The 16089-nt window shown below is 36.0% G+C and overlaps 1 long non-coding RNA gene across 1 annotated transcript in view; it reads left to right on the top strand.

The window, feature by feature from the left end:
* LOC308068380 overlaps positions 1–16089 on the top strand; it is a 126798-nt gene that overhangs the window by 93338 nt on the left and 17371 nt on the right. Inside the window, exon 2 of the long non-coding RNA XR_013929946.1 lies at positions 1–16089. This exon is cut by the window's left edge and continues 14516 nt beyond it; it is cut by the window's right edge and continues 17371 nt beyond it. This is a non-coding gene — a long non-coding RNA (uncharacterized lncRNA).

The raw sequence follows: 16089 nt of genomic DNA, 5'->3' as shown, positions 1-16089 counted from the left end.
GTATGCAGAAGAAGATCCCATAGACCTAATTGGTTTTGTTATCAAGTGATTGAAATTTTTCTAAACATATAAAAAACTAGTCCTCACCTTCACATGTTGTTTTAAATAATGGATGTACACTGTGTGAATACAGAACTGTTTGTAGATTTCTTTACCATTGTTTAACACAAAAGACAAACTGCTATTAGCTAATCTAAATACTTAATTCAGGACATTTATTAGTCTTGAGATGTTTTCCCTCTGAGAATATTGCAGAGCCAGAGAGAATTAGCATCCATGTTTGAACGCCAAGGGAATACGAGCGAGAGGTTAAGGCTTCAGTCCTGCAACCTCTGCGAGGTACCGTTGTCAGGCCAGAAAGTTCCTTGGTTGAGCATCACAGACCTAAATTTAGAGGAACCAGGTAGGATCACAAGTAAATCATCTATCTACCTTATCTACCTTTTCAAGGTCATTCTTAACTTTTTAACTTAAAAATATGGTGGAGCCTTACTACTTCTATGAGTTTTATTACTGTTAGTAACAAACAGAAAGACAACAGTATTGGTAAGGCTGAACAGCCATGAATTGTGCTGACCTACTAAGCGATAACCAATTTAATTGTAAAACCAAATTTACAATTTAAATTGCAGCAGTGTTTTAATGAATGAATGATTCTATTGAAATCTCTCTTTCTAGGTCAACTTCCTACCTATTAGGACTCCATGGATATATGCCTTTTTGTTGGACACTTCTGTCCAAGAAATTGGGAAATATTTCTTTTGGTTCACAGGAAAAGAATCATTCTGCTACCCTTGTTTTGAAGTTCTCACATGAGTGACGTAAAAGGTATCTACATGTGGATAGGTATAAGTGTGGTTTGAGTATGAGTACGCACTCTAAGCCTAAACAAAGTCAATAAAATATTGTGATGGTTTTGTTAGTAAACAAAAATATTTCCAGTGGTTTGACAGTAAACAGCTTTTTAGAGATCTCATATAACTCTGTGAAACTTGAAAGAAACCACAAATGTAACTAGCCAATGCCTCTGTTCAACTATATAGAACTTAAAATCTGTCCCAAAATTTTCCATACATCTTCTCCTGTCCTTCCTCTTTTCCTATAGCCTGTCACTCTTTTGTCTAATACTGCTGAGCCCTGCTGCCAAGAATGCCTTTCTTACCATCTAACATTTTCCTTTGACCTCTCATGCTTTTGCTGACAGAAGCTTTAAGGTGTTTTAGATATAGCCTCCAGGGCAGGAAAATTGAAAAGAATTTAACTGGTGCTAGAATTGTGCACATTTCTGACTCAGATCTTGTGGTTGTTAATGAATACGTAAGGAAAACTTCCTTAACTTTTCACTTTTTTTAAAAGCACTCCTGAAGACTGTGCAGATATAAAGAAATTACTCTTGTTTAGCATTCTTTTACGAGTTGGATTCCTTCATTTAGAAAACTAGAAATTATCCCCTCTCTCCCCCCCCCCCCCCCCCCCCATCTTTATGTGGAGACTAAAAGTGCAGTTCTTTTGACATGGTTTTAGGCTACTCATTATCTTCATCATCAGAGTGTAGCAAGATGTGGATTTAAGAGGTATAAAAGTTCTTTGAGTATTGGATGGCTTTCTCAATACCACATCTGTAGCTATGTATCAAAGTGATGATAATTGAAACAATAGCTAAAAGTGACCACTCTGTAGACATATTTTCCTCCTCTCTGGGTAATGAAACCTCTTGCTGTGTTCCAGACTTATCACAGCATACCAGTACATAATACCAGTATATTGGGATCAGTATGGCCAGCTATTCCTCTGGATACTCTACCATACATCAGAGCTGTTGGACAAGCCCAGGTTCATTCCCTCATAAGTCAGCTTTTTGTTGCTTAGCTGCTATTTAAATATCTACATGCTGTATTTAAATGCCATAAAATGATTTCTTGGTTCATTAGACATTTTTGTAATAATGGAATATTACTTTGATATCAGACAAATTTAAATAATTTATTTTTTAATGAATCAGACTCTCATATGTTTCAGAAAAGCTGTGGGCGAAATTAAAATCTGCCATACCAAATAAACTTACTGCAGCACCAGAACAGTGTTTTCCTTTTTTTAAAGCTCCACATACTTACACGTACCACTAAGAAGTGGTTTCTCTCTTGACTTGCCATTGATACAAAAAATCCACATCTGACTCTGAAACCTATCAACAGATTATCTTCCCAGGCCAGTTTGCCCAAGAATCCCTCTGACACCTTTCAAAACATTGGTTATGGCATCTGGAGAGACAGCACTGTAAGGCTGCACTGAAGATAAGGAAAGATTAGGAACTCAGATAAATTGGCCCTGGGATTTTGAGATCTCTGTTGTCCCCAGTGCCATTACCCACCCGGTGCATAAGACTCATAAAACAGATTATTATTTTACATTGCTTGTACTGTTATTAATTTTGCAATTAATAACTTCTAACTAATATGTTAAACCTTCCGTATTAACACTTTTACAGTGATTTCATTTTTCCTCATAAAGGATCTAAGGGACTCAAAAATGTTACTGTGAATATTACCTTTTGTACTAGGCTACTGAAAATCTCAAGGTAGGTGTTTAACAAGAATTTGTTCACCGATATCTAATAGTTTGAGCCTTCCTGTATCACATAAGATGCTTTTACAGTAGAATGACTTACAAGAAACAGATTCTTACTTTTACTATTAGCATTAGAATAATAGTGGGAAATGTGCAGGAGAAAACATTTCAATGACTGTGTTTTGAATTTGCAGAAGTACAGCTTCAGAACCAAATTCAAGTAATTTATTACTTTTTTTAATTATTATTATTTTGTCCTAAGAGTCTCTATTGTGCTTTTACCAAATTAATTTTCAACAGGATAAATTAGCATTTGTTTGACCAAAGTTATCCCAGCCTGAGAGTTGCATAAGTTTACAACAGTAAAGTGAGATTAGGAAGCCCACAGAGCGAACTATGCAAGTTCTGAAGTTTTCAGCATCTTTAGTTTTAGTAAAAATGAGGAAAAAATCTTAGTAAAGTATTGGTCTGATTTTGTACTAAAGCAGGTAAATATGGTTTCTGTTTGGCGTTCTGTCTTTTCAGATTTCCATCTTGAAGTCCCTGAAAATGTAATTTATTGGAAATCAGCTTCTTTAACCAAATGTAACATTGCAGGGTCTGCTAGAAAAGGGGTATTGTAAACGTGAGGAAGTTCAGCGCTTGAATATCCATGAAAAACAGTGAAGAGACAGATTTAGAACGATGAACTGGCTCCATGGATCATTGCTAATTGTCACTTCTTACACAGCTAAGTGCATTAAATAATAGATTTGGGGAAGACAAAGGTTTTTGTGTCTAGCTTAAGATGAAGAAATGATTGACCTGTTCAAGAAGCAGAACACACCGAGAAAGTGACCATTGTTTAATTGGCTGCAATTTAGATAAATTTGGAGGAAAACAAATCTCAAAATGTATACCTACTCATTTACTTTTAGTTTGTGTTAGCCTTTGAATTGTGCCTACAGCTGACAGGGTGGAAACTTTTACCTGAACCACCCAAACCTTCCTTTCTGCCCCACACAGACTAAAACGATGTTGTCAAGGTCAAACAGTCCTTCATATTCTGCAGATCTCCTGAAGCCAGAGCCTGGGTGTGACTCTGTTACTCACAATTGCCCAACAGCCAGATAATTGGGATGTCATTAATGCTCCTTAGGAGAATGACTTCAAAGGGCAACCACCCCCAAAACCAGTATACCTAATTAATGACAGTTGGCGATAGCTGTCTTGTATGAATGTTGTGAGTCAGGTCTCTAAGACTGAAGTGGAACACCAAACTATTCCTTTTTCCAGCCTAAACCCACAGAGACATTTGTGGAGAAGATCACACAAGCATAATAAATTTTGGCCCTAAATGAAAATGCAATACACCTAAAGTCCCTTCTAATGACTTGCATGTAAAGGTGGTTGATTATATAATTTTAGATTTATGCTGTTATCCAAGACACATTAAAAATCCATAATAATGACACAATTTAGTAACGTTTTAACTTTGAAGCCTTTATTTAAACAGCAGGAGAACAAATAACAGGTAGTCATTTCCCCATGACATCCTTGTTTTACTGAAATGAATTAGCTTAGGAAGATCATCAATTTCAAGATGTGGTGATGCCTACACCTCCTGCTCTGTGAAGGCAGGGTTTATGAGCAGTTTCTATTTCTGCCAGCAGAGCTAACCATATACACAGAGAATGTGCCGGCTGGATGTGGGCTGGTGGGCATGGCACGGGACGGCACGCGTGGAAAGGCAGACGTGCAGGGCTGTCCTCCTGTCCCACATCCCTCCCATAGGAAGCACAGGGGTGTGTGGTTGTTTATTTGTTTCTCTTATACCAAGGAAACAAACACATACTGCTCGCCTTTGAATTTTTCTTTGCGTAGTCATTTTCCACTTAGCAAACAGAACTGCGGTGACATTTTCATGCAGTGTTACACCGTAAAAGGTTTGCCTTTCTCAGTCTGTTCATGAGCCTGTCTTTTCCCACTCTCTGTGACACATACCATAAAAAAAAAAAAATAGTTAAAATTCAAAGAAAAAACATTTTACATTTGCACTACAAATTTGTACTAACTTTCAGGTACTATACACCAGAGCTAGCATCTGAAACATAGATTTCAAGTGTTTTGAACGATTTTTTGAAAAGAAATCCGGTTATTTATTCTGTGTAGTCATTTACATCATATTTTAAAACAGTGTTCTAATTCATTAGCCTCTAATCTGAGTCAATGTTGACAGTTAATACAGTAATTGTTAATATAAATACATTTTACAATCACTAAAGCATATGGATTTCCATCTGATCCACATATGCGCACCCAGAACTATTTATTAGTCACCCTCTATATTCAAGTCACAACCAGAACAATGAAATGCAGGGAACAATGTGTTTAATGTGTATTAGGCCTCAGGAAAGCTGAACCTGAATATATTAATCACAGTCTCTAATGAAAATATGAAAGTTTTGCATCATAGTCTTGCAACTATATTTTCTTATGCCCAGCACAGAATCAGTATTACAAAAGCAGCATGAGAAAAATGCTAAAATGATAGGCATGTGTCTATATATGTAAGTGTCTATGCATATGGGAAAGTGTTTTTCGCAAAATTTCTTCAGCTTTTTTACCATTATTTTTTGTGTGATCTCATGACACAAAATGTAGGACTTCGTTACCAGTATTGAAGAGGGAGGCCAACCTGCATTCATAAAGAAACTGATGGCACTTGTATCTGATTTTGCAAATGGGGAGAGTGTGCAGCAATGTAAATGGTGGCAGAGCAAAAAGGAAGGTGAATGCAATGCTTGCAGTGTCAAGACTGGCTATATTAACATGTTGGTATTTGTAAAAACCTGTTGAATTTGCATGAGAAAACAGTGTCCACAGAAATATGTGCTAAGTACTGTGTATTTTTTTTCCTTCCAGTTCCCAAGGAGATACTGTCTTTCTTCAGTTAACTGCTTCATGCAGGCCACAAATCACCCGGGTGACCAACATTGGTTTGAGATGACAGAAGTCTGAAATGGGCAAACAAATTCTTGGGTTGCCACTGGGGAGAAAAAAAATAATTAAATAAATGTTTATCATTAATGGTTTGAATGATTCTGAAGTCCCAAACAAGGCTGAAATCTTAGTCCTTGGTTAACTCACCTTACACTCCTGCAACTGCAGTCCAATCTGCCAAAGATGACTACATTTAACTGTTCATAATGAAGGCTGTCTGGGACAAAGCTTTCTTCATATGTTCATGTACAGTCTTGGATATTGATTAGAACAACAACCTGGAGGGACAATTATTATGTAAATAATAAACAATATTCAAAGGAAACATTGCCAAAACTGCTTTATATAAAAAGCACTCACTTTGTATTATTGGCAGCATGGTGGTAGCATAAAATATATCATGATGAGTGGTTTAACCAGAAAAATCAAAGTTAATAACATACGTAATAGCAGAAAACATAATTTAGGAGAGTTGATGTGTTTCAAAGGGTCACAGACAGCTGCATTTTATTTATTTATGCAAGAGTTATTGCTACATATAATGCTAATTAATAATCACTTGAAGTAATAGGATTAAAACTTGACAAAAATCAGACCAAGTGAGTTTTAAGCCATATTAATTGTGGCATTTCCCCCTCAGATTTCTGACTAATGAGGCAGAAGGGTAGCATGGATTTATAATTGTTAGTACGCATATGTAATTATATTTGCACTCTTTGAGAGAATGAAGAGATGTTGTACAGCAGGTCATTCCAGAAAAGGGGAAAAGATGAAAAAATAAGGTGGGGCAGTGGGTATTAGCAGTGCCTGTGGATCCTATTGTTAAGTGTTATTACTGACTTTGTTGAGAGTGAGAGAAACTGTCATTAAATCATGAACCGTGAAATCTCTTACATATACATAACTTTAACAAGAGATACCTTAAAGACTTTAGGCATATGTGACCAATTTAAAAATCAATCCAATTGTCTGCAGTCTGTTTCACTGAAATTTGAAAAAAAAAAAAAAAAAAAGTGAAATAGAACAAAACATGTATTTTTCTTAAAATTAAGTAAAGGATCAAGACTATGTATATATTTGAAAGAATTGTGTTTGAAGACATTAAAAGAAAAATGAAAGTTCACTGTTTATCATTGTCAACTTCTTTTCAAGTTGCTGAAAAGGAAAACAAAAATGGAGGGGGAAAATGAGAGGGAATTTTATTAAAGTGGTGCTTGAAATAGATGATCAAATACTGAAGTAAGAAAAACAGCAAAAGAAAACATATTTTGACCTATATCCATCTATGTAATCTTGCGTAGGACAACTTTGCTTTCAAATAACCTGTTTTTAACTATTTTGTGAGAGATTTCAAGGTGTTGTTTTTTTTTTTTTTTCTGTAACACCTACTTTTAATAGAATCTATACAAACGAAACTGAAAAACATTCAAGCTGATGGAGGTAGAAGTAGTGAATGTGTTTCTGGTAATTCTATATTTCTATTTTGATGTGAATCTGACTAAAGATGTCAGATTCCTCTCGTCCATTGCTTCAAGGTGATGGCCAGCGCTGTGTCATGAAAATGAGTCAGAGAAGCAGCACCACAAAAATGGGGCTTAACGAGAAACTGGCCAGTTTTGAGAAAAAAATTACAAATGTCTGCATCCACTAAATCACCTCTGTAGGTTTGGGTGTTTTTTTCCATAATGAACAAGTTTTGCTTGGTGAAGAAGGAAAGTATTTCAGGTTCCTTTACCCATTTTTTTGTAGTGAATCAGAGATACATTCACTACCAATATCTGGCAATTTTACACAAAGCCTCTTCTCAGGCACAGCTTCTTTTAATGCACCAAGAAGGCCTTACCAAGAATTGCTTTACTGAGCTCTTCTCTGTCTGGTCTAATGTCCCTCTTTCAACATCAAGATTCTTATTTTCAATTAGGTTCGAACATTCAACTCTGTTATTACTGTTTCTTTACAGTCTGTTAGAACTTTTACAAAATATTTTTTTAACAGAATTTAAAACCAAACCTTTTGTTTAGGAGAGAAGGAAATCATTTAGATAAATATTAAATGAACTAAAATTAATTAAGGCATGTGGTGTTTAGTAGGAGAGCATGCAGATGAGACTAAACTTAAGAAGAACAAAATGGAACATTATCCCCCAAATTTCATATGTTTACATTTAGGTCAAAACTGCACTGAATATGCTTTTAAATAGTTACAGTAGAATTGGTGTGAGTGTGTGTATAAAAAAGGAACATACATGATTGGATACTTTTGGAGAAAAAAAATTAAAATCTTTTCCCTCACTCCAGACAAAATCTTGGCCAAAGTCCTGCAATTACCTTTGTGATGTGTCTGATTTTGATTGCTGCCTTTTACAGAAGGAACTGAGTTAGGAGCTGCTGATGTTTAGGACAGAGAGTTACTGTAAAGAAAAGTGTTCAGAGCCAATGCACGAGAGAAATCTTGGAACTGGAAAATTTACATCTGATTCCTCTAGATGGAGAAATTACTAAAGATGATTTCCAGCAGAAGCACTAAGTCAATTTATATGATGTGATAGGTTAGGAATATGTTCAAAACAAGATGGAATTTACATCTGCTTAGCCAATGAATATCAAAATCACTATTCAAACAGTGATTGCAATGAAAGCCATATTCATATCGGGAGAATAAAGCATTAGGACGACTTGAATGTGTCTTTCTGTAACTACTCATAGTATTCTGCTTTTCACTGGCATTTATTTTGACACTTTATCCTGAATATTTCATTTAAAAAGCGTTTATCTTCTTTACAACAAAATAAAAATGTATCACAAGTTCCTGTGGGTATTTTGTCACCATTTTCCTCCTAATTTTTGTGACATGTTACCTTTGCAATATAACTTTATTTTTAAAGGCATAATTTAGCATATAGCTTTTATGAAAACAAAAGTTTGTGAATCTCCCTGTGGACTCAGAGGCACATAGGACATGGGGTCCTGTGTAACATTATGAAATGGAATTTGTTTAAAGATGTTGTCATAGTTATAAACAGATGGTGAAGACTTTTATTTATATTCTATGTGTATACATGTAATATTTAGTACTTCTGGTAACAGTGTTTGAGAAATTGAAAATCTAGAGTCGTCGGTTTTCTTTTTGTTTAATATTTACAGTTTGTTCCTCTGTTAGATAAGGCAGACACTTTTCTGGTTTTTCTTAGTTGAGAAAGCAGCGGTAATATACCCTCACTAAAATATTAGAGAGAAATATGGCTCATTAAGTCTTAATTTATGTGAATATTTTGCATAGCTTTAGGAACTACAGCTAGGATTCATCAAAAGAAACTAGCAGAGAACACGTTCAATACAAGAACCTCATTCTTCACATAATGAGCAATTAAGCTGTAGAAGTGTTTGCTTAGAATGCTGTGAGCATTAAGAGCCAACATAGGTTTGAAACCAAGCTGACAATTTCATGAAGGAAAAAACACAGTTGAGGGTCATTAAAAACAATAGAAGTATTTTCAAGCATCTCAGGGAAGTTCCCTGAACTGTAGCTTTTCAGAGGATAGGAGAATATTTGGTGGCTGTATTGCCCTTGTCTTGTCTTCATAGTCTTCCCTAGGTAGCCATGAGTAACGACTGTCAGTGACAAGACACCAACTAGATTAACTTTGTAATAGATGAAGTGCGTCTCCTCTTAGTTTCTTAGGAATAGTAAATCCTTAGCTCTTAATATGATTTAACTAGTATCTCTGCTAAAATTAACAGAAAAGAATGTTCTGTGGTTTCTAAAGAAGCTAAAAGTTGCATTCTTGCTTTAGGGGAAAGCAATCCATTGTTGATGAGGAAGTAAATACCCAAAAGTTAAACAGTGTTCTCTAGAAACACTTCTAGAATAACTTTAGCCTACTAGTTTATTTTATTTTCTAGATTAAAAAGTATGTGACACTTAAAATTCAGTATGCATTCTATGTTGCTCCATTAGATTGATAATGTAAGGCAACGGTATCTTTTTTTCAGTTTCCCTCCTGGGTTGATGCCCACAAGAATATCAGTAGCAAATAGACATGGGAATTTCAAATTTCATTTCTCAGAAATGGAACTTTTGAAATTCACTTGCTATGAAAATTAATGTTAATGAATATTTTTGATAATGCAACAGAGCCTATTTAAGAATGAATCTTTTCCATTCAGCAATTAATGCAGCAATTAATGAAAGCAGAAAGTTCCTACAAGGATACTGGAAGCCTTGAAACACTTATTCTACTAAATTAATCTGACCCTGTTAAATTGAAGAATCTGTTAGAAATCCATTTTAATCCAGTGCTAACACAGTGAGAACACTTCTGATGACTATTTGATAATAAGCAACGGGCTTATCATTACTTTGAAAGTCTTGCAAAGTGTTTTCTTTCTTTTTTTTGTAAGAAGAAAACTCACAGGGGAAGTCCTTAATTAAAGATGACATGATTTTTGTTATTCAAGGTAAAGGGATGCTTTGGTCCTCTGTTCTGGAGAGGATGTCTTATGAGCCCCTCCCCCCCCCCCCCAAATGGAAATATTTTCTTTTTCCCCTTTCTGCTCCTATGCATATGAAGTCTATAGATGTTTATCCCTAAATTTAAATCTAGTCGTAGCTGTCCAACATTATTAAGAGAGTTAGGAAAATGAAACAGCTGGAGGAGTAAACACAGAGTCTGAAAGCTTGCTTTTAGCTTTAATATAGACATGAGGTCAAACCCATGTCTCATTGGGGTAGCTCTACCACAGGTCCCAAAGACCTCTAGGTTTCTTGCAGAGGTATCATTTATTTATTTCATTTGGTCGAAATATCTTTAATTTTATCTGCTCCAGTGCTCAGCTTGTCTTCCACTTCACGCAAGGGGAATTTATTTCGTTTTTGACTCCGTAACGCACATTAGCCTGGCAATACTTCTGGGCAGATAAGCCCAAGCACACCTGAGAACGAGGAAGCAAGGACCCACCACAACAGACGTACCCCTCTGCAGATGTCCTTGGGACAGTGGCAGTTTGCTGCAAACCTCCCCACACCCAGCCTGGAGGAAGGCTGATGCTGCCAGCCTGGGGGCCAGGAGGGCACCTGGGGGTGAGTGTGACACCAGGCAAAAGTAGTATCCTATAAGCAGATTTTCTCATATAATGATTTCATTTAGATTATTAATGAGATTATTAATGAAGTTTTTCTTTTCAATTAGGACTGTTAGCTGCTTTAAACACAAATCAGACAAGCAATGGATTCTTGGCTCCATACATTTAGTGTGTCCCCTTTTGCACATGACAGGATATCGAACACTAGATGTCCAACATTAGGTACCCGATATTGATCCTCTTCCACAGATGGGAAAATAGTAAAATTATGTTCAAAGAGATACAGAGAGTCTGTACTAAATCTAGAATTACAGATTGCTACTTGTTACTTCACTCCTCCTCATTTCTTTATATTTCTTTATAGGTTATATTTAAATATGAAGTTATAAAACATGGGATGAAGTAAAAATAATACTTTTAAATAATAAAAGGAAACATTTTCCTTGATAGCTCTGGTTTTTTTAAGATTAAGATTAAAGCAATCAGTATTTTTACTGGAAGGGTAGCATGGTAGAAATTACAAAGCAGAATTAAAATTTTAAAATGGTTCTTCATCACAGCATTCAATGCTGTTAAGCACAAAGATATATGAGGGGCCTGAATGGGAGAACAAGACTAATAATTGCAAAGGTTCAAAATACCCCTGCATAATTGGAAAAAACATATGATAGGCTGTTTATATTAAGAGCTTTTCATTCCATGCTGATGTGACCAATACCAAGCAAAGCACTAAATATAAGTTGAACAGTATAGGAATTTCAATTCTCAATGTATATTCAACATAACCTTTTCTTGTTTAATGCAAACAGACCAGCACATACCAAGATGTCTCCATACACAGAGAAGAGGAAGCAAACAGAAATTACATCCAATTTCAGAGCATAAAAACTGCTCAGGCTCCAGACAGAACTCTGCTTCTGTCATTCAAATCACAGGGCTGAAAACCAGGGCTGTCCCCCACACCGACCTTCACTGGGATATCGATGTACGTAGCAGATGGCCACTATCAGCATGTGCTGTGCAGTTCTGACACTTCACAATAAGTGCAGGTGCCAAATGCCAACCCTCTGTGCTAGTTCTGGGCAGATTTGGCCTCTGGGAATGATCCTGATTTTCTCCAGCCGGAAGAGTCAGCACCAGTAGTTTCAGCTGAGTTATCACCAGAGACTTGGTGTGAAACCAGCCTTCTTCTCTGTTCATTAGGGGAATTTCAGCTGAGTGCTAAAATGTCATCTTTCTCAAAAAGTGAGCTGAGGTCTTTACTCTTTCCAGCTTCAGAACTCTTAAACACAATTAGCCGAAAGGTTTAGTTGAGTTTTACCTGAAATCGGATATTACTATTGACCACAAATGTTCTAGCAGAATTGTTGATAATTTGATGGATTAATTCAATATTTTATCTTTGCAGCACATTTAGTATGATCACAAGCTGCTTCTTCAACCGCCGTTGACTAATTTTTTTCACAACATGCAAGCTAATCATGTCAGAATAAAAAATGTAATTATCATCAGTGATACTCTTAATACTATAAAAAAGGGTTTCCTTTACAAGAAGGAAATACATCTTTTCAGTTTTGTACTGTTCTACTTTATCATAGTGCTCTTTTTTCTCACTGATTTCAATTTTTGATTCTTATCTTGAAAAACTTGTAAATTATAAGCATTTTGGTTACACGAATTGCACCCTCTAGAACTTCTGAAGCACAAAAAGTTAGCGATAGTTCTGAATTCCTTTTGAAATATGGCAAGATCCAAAATTGACTGTAATTTCAGTATGCTTAATCACACATGTAAATACTATAGGAAAGGTAAAAGTCAATAACTACTTTTATAGATGTCTTGATAACAGTTTTGGTTAAAATATTGTGAAAAATCCCAGTTTTCTCTTTGAAACAGAAGATTTCAAACAGTTATGTTTCCCAGTACTCTCTTCATTCCAAATTGTATTTAAAATACTTTCAAATATTTCAGTCAACTCTAGTCCCTGTCCAGTGGTGTGCATTACTTACATGCATAAATGTTTGCAGAATTAGGACCTTATTATAATTTATGCATGCAAATATATTTGCTTTCTTTTTTTCCTTTCTCCCTCCCCTGAAATATATGTATCTATACTTTGAATATATGAAGAAGAGGAATAGTAACGGTTTGACAAAGCCACTAAAATAAATGAGTTGTTCACACTATTTGAACTATATATGAACAGGTTCATTCCATGGGTTACTACCATTTCTCCTGCTTCCCAGGAATATCTTTTAAAAAAACTGTTCTCTCACTAATTAAGAGGCAATGAAGTCTGAACCCTCTGATTGTGCGCTGATTACTGAGCCCTCACTCCATGGCTTTGGTTCCTGGATGGACTTAAAATGCCTGTTCTGCCCAGGATTATGAACTAAAGCTTTGGTGTCTTTTGGCATATGCAAAGGGGTAGATTTAGCAATTCTAAAGCAACTTAAAAGAAAATATCTCTAAATAGATTTCCAAAAGTGTTATTTAGTTCTTAAATCATGTTTGAAGAATCATGTGGGACAATTTCCATGGAAGATACATAAAGACTATGATACAGCAACTGACCTGTTAGTAATCATGTGAATTAATTAAAATCAGAGCTTACCAAGAAATGTATCCTGCCCTTCTTGTAACTATCCCATTTTTCTCCACTATGCATGCTGTACTGTCACTTAATCTTGCCTCATATGACCTTCTTGTACATGTACCACCAGGAACAGTATTTACGGCTCTACTAATGTGCATTAAGTAACTTGCATGGTTCTGGTCCCTTCTTTTGTGGTCTGTACCACTGTGGGCAATATCAGACCAGTCTTTGACCAGTGTTATCATGGTAATAATAATAAGGGTAGTTCTCCAAGATCTGAGAATGAAAACCAAGCTTCAAGTTTTTGTATATAAACAGAAAATAATCAACTACTCCTCAAATGATTAATAGTAGTACTGTAAAAACAACAACAAGAAAAAATATCCACCTTGCCTCTCCTTTCACCTCTAGTACTTTCCCATTAGTATTTTAGGAAACTTCAGTTTCTGTCCGTAAAGGATTGGAGAATTCTTGCAGATGTCAGCGTAATTCATTTTCATATTTTGCTGTGCTCTTGTGGTCACTATGTGGACTTTCTCCATCATAAGTAGGTACTCGAATCTCACCTTCATTCCCATCACATATCCCCACTCTTTCTTTTTCCTTCAGCACTAATACACAGCCCCAGTTTACTGAATAATTCCTCATTCGAGGTAATAGCTTGCCAGGACTTTGTCAGGGCTGGAGTTATAGTATATGACAGCTATCTTTTGAGCATCTGCAGTTGTTCTGTCTGTGACAATTAAAAATTCATCTTGCATACAATTTCATATCTTTTAAATAACAGGTTTAAAATTTATTTTTTTCTTTTTTCCCCAAATGTCTTTTTGAGCTGAAAATATGCTCATCCAGAAATCTGGTCCAAGAGAAGGGCTAATTGCACCAAAAGGTAAATCTATGCAATTTTGTCACTTCAAGGGATGTTCTATGGAGTCTGAAATGGGTGCACTATTGAATCCTTCCCACCTTCTCTAACACCTGTACCACCCATTGGTGTGGCTCACAGACCACAAGTTAGGGTTTTGAGGAGAATAATAAGACATAGGAGATGAAAGAAATTTGATTTCTGCTTTCATGTGAAGGAGGCAATTCTCTGCTTGGAGGAGGTTGACTGTAAATGCATACAGGCAGTATAATGTGGGTTGGCATGGCTTCACCTTTTATTAAATTAAATGATCTTTAATGGTATATTGGAACAGGTCTTAGTTCTCTACTAAAACAATAAATGTCTCTACAATCTGTGAAATGTCTTAGAAGAATAATTAATAATAATATATTATTTTCCAACAACAAAATAGTGATGTCCAGTGGGATATGTTCTTCTCAAGCACGTTAAAAATCTTTGCCAAATGTTTATTCCTGTAACATTTGCAAAGTGTTTTTTTTCCTGTTCTCATGAGTCCTGCTGTTTTGTTTAAGGCTGGAAAGGGTAAATGTTGGTGAAAACTCATTTGCATCAAAAATACCGAGCTGATAGCAAAGTAATCTAAGAACAAATACCCAAGACTCCAGAACACATATTTAGGCATATTCTCATTTTTTTAGTGCATATCAAATGATAACCCCAAAAATATTATTGTATCTGACCATATCCTAGTAGTTAAGGGGTTATATAATTTTTTTTAAGAAGTATGGGGATATTATTCTTCTCAAATCATTGTTGACTGAATTGGAAGGTAATTTACTTCTAACCCCTTACCTATGGTTATGCTTAGTTGAAAGTAAAGCAAACATGAAACAAGACCTTTGTTCCAACATGACATGGTTAAAGAGTCTCTGAATCAAGCAGCTTTCCTGGATGATGTGTAATTTTATGCTGGTTCAGTAAAACCAGTAAGCTTACAAAAAAAATGATACTCATTATAGAAGAGTATAACTACTTCAGGGAAAAGGAAGGCAAAGAGAGATAATATGCAGAGCAATTCGGTAGAGATATCTAGAGGTACACTGTGAGTCTGCCACATGAAGTAGGAGAGGCAGCAGATAGTTCTGTGGCCAGTCTTGGTCCCATGTCCTCAACATGCCTGTTCTGACAGCGCATAAAGTGATTTGCTCCAGAATAAGATGAAAATGGTGTGTTTCTTTCTACAGAATAACCATCATTTCCTGAGGCAAGGTATTCCACTGTAAGGACACAAATGAATATCTTGATAATTTTTCTGTTTTATTTTTCTTTCCAAACACCTCAACAACAGAAACATTTTTTTTTTCCTCTTGCTTAATTGTTATGTTCATAAGAGAGGGTCATATGGCAAGTTTCAGTGTGGATTTAAGCTGCATGGGGCTCAGAAAGGCTTTTGTGTTCTCCATGTTTGGGCAATACAGAAGGTTCGGGCTCCTCAAAGAGAAGAGAGAAAGTTTGCTCCAGAGTAGCTTTAAAGGAAGTAGAGTGGCATATAGTTAAAACAACAGAACATTATGTTTATTAATTTAGGATCAGATTTTTGAAAGCATTTTTGCACCTGGAATTCAAACAAAATGCCAAGGCAGAGTAGGAGTCAGGTGCTTATTACCACTGATTTTAAGGAGGTTTAGGTGCTTTTCAAAACTAAATTTCATTAAGCACTTGTTTGCATCACCTTAAAATAAAAATAATAAAAAAAAGAAAACTAGAGTAAGATATTGCAATCTCCTTGCAGTCATTCCTGTTGACAACCTCTTAGCAAAGCAGAGTTGGAAGCCATTCAGTCCATCTTGCTGGAGCTCCTTACCCACGAGCAGCAGCTGTCACCACTCTCTTAATGCCTCCTCACCTGCAGCTGGGCTCCCCTTGCTCTTCTGGCTTGGAGCCCAGGGAGTGCACCCTCTGCTGCCTCGGGGACCCACTTACCACCCTGCCAGTGGCCCCAGTGACTCTCCCTC

The sequence above is a fragment of the Falco punctatus genome (genome assembly GCF_963210335.1).
Source record: "Falco punctatus genome assembly, chromosome: 1".
NCBI lineage: Eukaryota > Metazoa > Chordata > Aves > Falconiformes > Falconidae > Falco > Falco punctatus.
This window is presented reverse-complemented; position numbering and strand designations above follow the sequence as displayed.